Source organism: Colobus angolensis, unplaced genomic scaffold (genome assembly GCF_000951035.1).
Source record: "Colobus angolensis palliatus isolate OR3802 unplaced genomic scaffold, Cang.pa_1.0 Scaffold57, whole genome shotgun sequence".
NCBI classification, from domain to species: domain Eukaryota; kingdom Metazoa; phylum Chordata; class Mammalia; order Primates; family Cercopithecidae; genus Colobus; species Colobus angolensis.
Genome location: NW_012119265.1, coordinates 3636424 through 3643589, shown reverse-complemented (window position 1 = coordinate 3643589; position 7166 = coordinate 3636424). Strand labels below are relative to the sequence as shown.

At 40.8% G+C, this 7166-nt stretch overlaps 1 pseudogene across 1 annotated transcript in view; it reads left to right on the top strand.

Moving 5' to 3' along the window:
- The window catches only part of LOC105526079, a 7771-nt pseudogene extending 3196 nt beyond the window's left edge, over positions 1-4575 (top strand). Inside the window, exon 2 of the transcript XR_001004018.1 lies at positions 3884-4575. The product of XR_001004018.1 is annotated as a cytochrome c oxidase subunit 5A, mitochondrial-like (transcript). The remainder of the gene's footprint in view (positions 1-3883) is intronic.
- The last annotated feature ends 2591 nt before the right edge of the window (positions 4576-7166 follow it).

The window sequence follows — 7166 nt, the reverse complement described above, 5'->3', positions numbered from 1 at the left end:
AAAAAAAAAAAAAAAAATAGAAGATGGAAAAGGTTGTGTCCTCTGACCAACATCTCCCCATTTCCCTCCCCAGCTCTGGCAATCATCAGTCTATACTCTTGCTTCTCAGTGTTCCAATTTTTTAGAATACACATATGAATGAGATCATGTGGTATTTCTTTTTGTGCCTGGCTTATTTCACTTAATATATATAATGTCCTCCAGGTAAATCCATGCTATTGCAAATGACAAAGATTAGTTCTTGACCCACAGATTTAATGTGAAGTCTTTCTCAGAGGTGTCACTTACTCATAACTTCAGATAATCACCTTTGCAATTGTCTCCAATCCTCACTGTGTTTCAGGCCTCCATTTCCAACTCCACTAGGAGGCACGGTAGCCATCTAAAGGCAGTATACCTCAAACTGAAATCTTTCATCCTAAACTATTAATAGCTGTCTGCAAGTTTTTCTATTCTTACCAAGCATGCCTTTCTCTCAGTCTCTCAATTTTAAAACTTTGAGGTCATTCTTATCTTCTACTTTTCCTTTTCTACCACATTTAGGCCATAAGCAAAGTGTAGTTTCTTCTATAAACTTTTCAAGAACCACTACTAGGGCATAGCCCCTTCACAATCTCACATCTGAATAAGTGTGTTTATTTTTTAACTTGTCATTTTCTCTACCCTTCCAACTCAATTTATATGTGAATTATGAAAAACCGCCCTGCTTTAAAGACTCCTCAAAACTCTTATCCTAGCACTTAAGGCCCCCAAATTGGTTCTTTACTTAGCTCACCCAGCTGGGCATGGTGGCCTGCACTTGTGGTTCCAGCTACTCAGAAGGCTTAGGTGAGATCTCTTGGGAGGTGGAGGCTGCAAAGTTCTAAGATTGTGCCTGTGAATAGCCACTGCTCTCCAGCCTGGGTGACAAAGCGATATGCTCTTAAACAAAAACATCAAGTGGCTTTTGAGTTTTCTGAAGTCTGGAATTTTGCAGTCCGGATAGATATGGTCGCTCTGCCCCATAAAGTTATTTGGACCCAGGGGTCTCCTTCTAGCTCACCACCCTGATGACATTCCTGGGGTAGAGCCCTAATTCTCATTATACAAGGCAGGATTTCTGCTCCAGGAAACAGGATGGAGGAAGTGACAAAAAAGGAGTACAGGGGCACATTTGAAGGAAGGCTCCTAGGAGCTGTTAGCATCACTACCCTTATCACATGGCCATATCCACCTAACAAGTAGGCTAGGAAATGAACTTTTTTTCTTTTTTCTTTTCTTTCTTTCTTTCTTTTTTTTTTTTTTTTTTTTTTTGAGACGGAGTCTCATTCTGTCGCCCAGGCTGGAGTACGGTGGTGTGATTTCAGCTTACTACAACCTCTGTCTCCTAGGTTCAAGTGATTCTCCTGCCTCAGCCTCCCAAGTAGCTGGTGTTACAGGTGTACACCACTACCACCTGGCTAATTTTTGTATTTTTAGTAGAGACAGGGTTTCACCATGTTGGCCAGGCTGTTCTTGAACTCCTGACTTCAAGTGATTCGCCTACCTCGGCCTCCCAAAGTGCTGGGATTACAGGTGTGAGCCACTGCTCCCAGCCTGAAATGAACTTTTTTACTCGGGAGGCTTAGGTGAGATCTCTTGGGAGGCCATTTGTCTGGCTAAACATTCTATTACTGTGCAATGCAGGGGTAATAAATACTGGGGGACAATAGGCACTTTCGGCAACTTGAATAAATGAACCTATTAGAGTTGATTGATCTAAGCCTAGGTGACAAAATTAGTAACTTACATGGGAGAGTAGTTATTCATTTATAATCTGTCAAACAGGACAGGCAAGATGAGAGAAAATTCCCAATTCGGGCCGGGCGCGGTGGCTCATACCTGTAATCCCAGCACTTTGGGAGGCCGAGGCGGGCGGATCACAAGGTCAGGAGATAAAGACCATCCTGGCTAACACAGTGAAGCCCCGTCTCTACTAAAAAAAAATACAAAAAAATTAGCCGGGCGTGGTGGCAGTCCCAGCTACTCGGGAGGCTGAGGCAGGAGAATGGCGTGAACCGGGGGGGCGTAGCTTGCAGTGAGCCGAGGTCTCATCACTGCACTCCAGCCTGGCAGAGCAAGACTCCATCTCAAAAAAAAAAAAAAAAAAAAGAAAGAAAGAAAGAAAGAAAGACACTTCCCAATTCAGAGGAATGAAATAATGAAAAGGGAAGAATAAATGGTAAGTTAAAATAACTCTGTTTATATACCACTTCTGCCACCTAACAGTTGGGCAATCTTTAACAAGTTGCATAGCCTCAATAAGTATATGATCTGTCTGTAAAATGCAGATAACATCATCTACTCTACAAAGCTGGGAAAAGATTGAGATAATATTTGTTAGGTGCTTTGTAAGCAATAATACTCAGATCACAGTTATTATTAGTAATAACAAAGCTTACAATGATGTAGTAAATATTTTAGAAAACATTGATTAAAAGTGATATGAGACTTGTTATCTTTTAAAATCACTTTTTAAAAACATATTGAACTTGTAGTTAATTTTTTAAAATTCTCACTATTTTTTCCCCTGCTGGTCAGGTCTCATTTGTTAAATTGTGTATCCAAAAACCAGTTGAGCAAATATTCTCATTGTATCATAACAAACTCATGAACGCAAAGCCAGAAACTTCAGATTAAAAATAAATTTTGATTCTAATATTATAATATTTATACATTCATTTTTATAGCAAAATAAATTTCACAAAATTATAATAAACTAAATAAATGGAGTCCCAAATTTTACACGTACTCTCTTTTGCATAAAGAATAGGAATTAGTTTGGAAAAGGATCTCACTGGCTTTGTGTAGTGCATTTACAAGTTATAGTGGGAAGAGCAAAGGGGCTAGCCTCATTTCTACTACACAATGGCCTCACTGCAAGGTAATATCTTGGTCTGCAAGGCAGCCATAAGGTCAGGAGATTGGTTACATACAGGTAGATGAATTAAGTGAGCGTATTGAGATGAGAGCTGGGTTTTTCTCTGTCACAAAAGGGAATTAACTGTTCAGAAAGGGAGAAAACTAAACCTGGAAGCAGTGATCTCCTAGTAGCAATGATCACACCCAGCACCCAGATGGAGGCTTCTGAATACCATTCTCCACTAACAGAATCCAGAAATCCTTGAAGAAATGGTTGATTTTAGGACTGGAACAAGGACAGTACAAAATGTTCCTGGAACATCTTGTTTGTCACGAAAGTAGGAAAGCAATCAAAGAATGATGAGGACATGTTAGAAGAAGTCCTAGTTTGAAGGGCTTCCATTAGCTAAATCTGGAACAATTTGAATATCAAAATAAATGATAGCAACAGATTATCCATTGAATAAAACAGATAAACAAGGGAGAAGGAAAAGCTTTTTTTTTTTTTTTTTTTTAAGAGACAGTCTCACTCTGTCACCCAGGCTGGAGTGCAGTGCCACAAGCATGGCTCACTGCAACCTCGAACTCCTGAGCTCAAGTGATTCTCATTTCTCAGCCTCCCCTGTAAGTGATGCTACAGGTATGCACCACCATGCCTGGCTAATCTTTTGTTTTTTTTTTTTTTTCTTTTGTAGAGATGAGGTCTCACTATGTTGACCAGGCTAGTTTCGAACTCCTGGCCTCAAGTGCACCTGCCTTTGCCTCCCAAAATGCTGGAATTACAGGCATGAGCCACTGTGCTAGGCCAAGGAAAACTTTACCTTATAATAGAAAGCCAACTAATAAATGTAGAAAGAATAATGGGATTAGAATAGCATCATTTGTCAATCATTATAGTAATAATTGATTTAGGAAAAAACCAATAATGGATGCTAAAGCCAGTGGGAGAGTGGGGACTGGGGAATGTGATGAAGAACACGATATTTGTATAACATAAAAGTAGGTCTCGCCGGCCCCCACCAAATGCGGAGCAACCCGCGAACTCACACCGGTTTCTCTCCATCCTCAGCCTGCGCGCCACCATCGCCGTCATGCTGGCGCCGCTCTCCGCCGCTGCGCGGTGACCGCAACCGCCCGGGCCGGCCCTCGAGGCCTCCTGCATTCTGCCCCAACCCCAGTCAGTTCACTGCTATTCCCATGGGTCACACGAGACAGATGAGGAGTTTGATGCTCGCTGGGTAACATACTTCAACAAGCCAGATACAGATGCCTGGGAATTGCGTAAAGCGATGAACAACACACTTGTTAGCTATGATATGGTTCCAGAGCCCAAAATCATTGATGTTGCTTTGTGGGCATGCAGACGGTTAAATGGTTTTGCTAGTGCAGTTCGCATCCTAGAGGGCGTTGAGGACAAAGCAGGACCTCATAAGGAAATCTACCCCTATGTCATCCAGGAACTTAGATCAACTTTAAATGAACTCGGAATCTCCACTGCGGAGGAACTGGGCCTTGACAAAATGTAAACTCCATGGCTTCCCAAGGATTTATTGATATTGCTACTTGAGTGTAAACAGTTACCTGGAAATACTGATAACATATTACCTTATTTGAACAAGTTTTCCTTTATTAAGTACCAAGCCATGTAATGGTAACTTGACTTTAATAAAAGGGAAATGAGTTTGAACTTAAAAAAAAAAAGTAGCTCTCCACAAAATACTTATTAATAACTTTTAACCTAGTAAGTACAAAATACTTATTAATTAATTTTACAGTGAAGAAATTCAGCAGACACCGTCTTAACCAAGTGATAAAAGTCAACACTGATAGAAATAGAACAAATTACATTGTTGTCTTCTGATGCTGCATTGAGAAGAACATAGCATCACTTCTGTGGTAGTCTCCACAAAAACCCACTACCAACAAATAACCTGAATCTAACCATGAGAAACTTAAGGCAAACTCAAGTGTAAGGACAGTCTACAAATTAATTCCCTGTTCTCTTTTAAACTGTCGACGTGAAAGACATGGAAAAACTGAGGAATCTCCAAGTTGAAGGAGGTTAAAGAGACATAGCAATTAAATTCAACACATGATCTTCTATTGATTCCTGGGTCAGAAAGGAAAGGGTGATTATAAAGCACATTATGGAGACAATCAGTGAAATTTGAATGCAGTCTGCAGCTTAGATGTTAGTATTGTATCAATTTTAATTTATTGATTATAATGATTTTACTGGACTTTTATATGTTTTATATACAAAATGAGAGAGAAAAAGATAAATGTGGTAAAATGTTAACAATTGATTAGCGAATCTAAGTAAAGAATACAGAGAAGTCACCAAATTATTCTTGCAATCTTCTGTAAGATTGAAATTACTTTAGAAGAATTATTTTTTAAAAGCATAATATATCATGTAACATATATTAAATTTCAGTTCCCTGAAAGTTATAGGGCTTCTAGAAACATGACAGTGAGAGCATGGTTTTGGATCTTCTCAAACCCCTACATATAAACAGAGAAACTAGACAACAAAATTAAAACTCATGGATCACATTTACAGCAAAAGAAGACAGCAAGGCATTCCCACAAACCACAGAATACAAGCATATGGGAACACATCACCATCAAGCACAAGACCTGCATGATGGCGGAGTGTGTGTAAGAGATAGGAAAGGGAGCACATGGGACATTTGATAGACTGAGAACAGGAGATTCCAAAGAGCAACAGGCATTCACTGGAAAGCACAATGGATCAATCCATGAGTGGCAACTGAAACTGGAAGGGGTTTTGCCCATTTTAATTGCAGATGAGCGCAAGGAAACCCAGTAAGACCTAAAGGGGTGGGGACATTCTAGACATTCTAGCCCCTCTGAATTTCCAATACTGTCTGTCCAAATCTCACTTCCAGGACACAGCTTGGAAAGAAACTGCTGGGTGTGTGATCAAAATCGATCAAGATAGGGACAACACATAAAAAGGAGATCCAGGCCGGGCGCGGTGGCTCACACCTGTAATCCCAGCACTTTGGGAGGCCGAGGCAGGTGGATCACCTGAGGTCGGGAGTTTGAGACCAGCCTGACCAACATGGAGAAACCCCGTCTCTACTAAAAATACAAAATTAGCCGGGTATGGTGGTGCATGCCTGTAATCCCAGCTACTCAGGAGGCGGAGGCAGGAGAATTGCTTGAACCCGGGAAGCGGAGGTTGCAGTGAGCCGTGATCGTGCCATCACACTCCAGCCTGGGCAACAAGAGTGAAACTCCATGTCAAAAAAAAAAAAAAAAAGGAGATCCAGATAAAAAGTAAATAAGGAGAGCAGAGCCAGGAAATCTCAAAACTGCAGACAGCTATATATTTAAAACTTTACACAAAAGCAAAGAAGTACCTCAGTGATGTTAGCAAAATCTATCTGAACCTAGCCACGATTTAAAAGTTCAGAAAAACTAATTTTACTTAAGAAAGAACAATAGAAAAATACTAAGGTCAAATTCCAAATTTACTAAAAGAAAAAAAGAGAAAATAAGGGGCAGAATAACATTCCTACAAAAAATAAAAGTACATCATAAAGACATACTCAAGAAGCAGATCAAAACTATAATGTGGGAAAAAAAAAAAACCCAAATAAATAAAACCCACTCTAATGTGGCCAGACGGAATGACTCATATGGCTCATGCCTGTAACCCCAGCACTTTGGGAGGCCAAAGTGGGTGGATCACTTGAGCCCAGGAGTTCCAGAGAGCCTGGGCAACATGGCGAAACCCCGTCTCTACAAAAAATTAACTGGGTGTGGTGGTGCACACCTGTGGTTCTTGCGGGGCTGAACCAGAAGGATTGCTTGAGCCCAGCAGTTCGAGACCAACCTGGGCAACATAGGGAAACCCCATCTCTAAAAAAAGGAAAAAGAAAAAAAAATTATAGTAATAATTAACACTAAACTAGAAGAAAAGGCCCGGCACAGTGGCTCATGCCTGTAATCCCAGCACTTTGCGAGGCCGAGGTTGGTGGATCACGAGGTCAGGAGATCGAGACTATCCTGGCTAACATGGTGAAACCCCATCTCTACTAAAAATACAAAAAAATTAGCTGGGCATGGTGGCGGGTGCCTATAGTCCCAGCTACTCGGGAGGCTGAGGCAGGAGAATGGCCTGAACCCGGGAGGTGGAGCTTGCCGTGAGCCAAGATCGCGCCACTGCACTCCAGCCTGGGCTACAGAGTGAGACTCTGTCTCAAAAAATAAATAAATAAATACATAAATAAATTAAAAGAAAAAAGGGAAACACA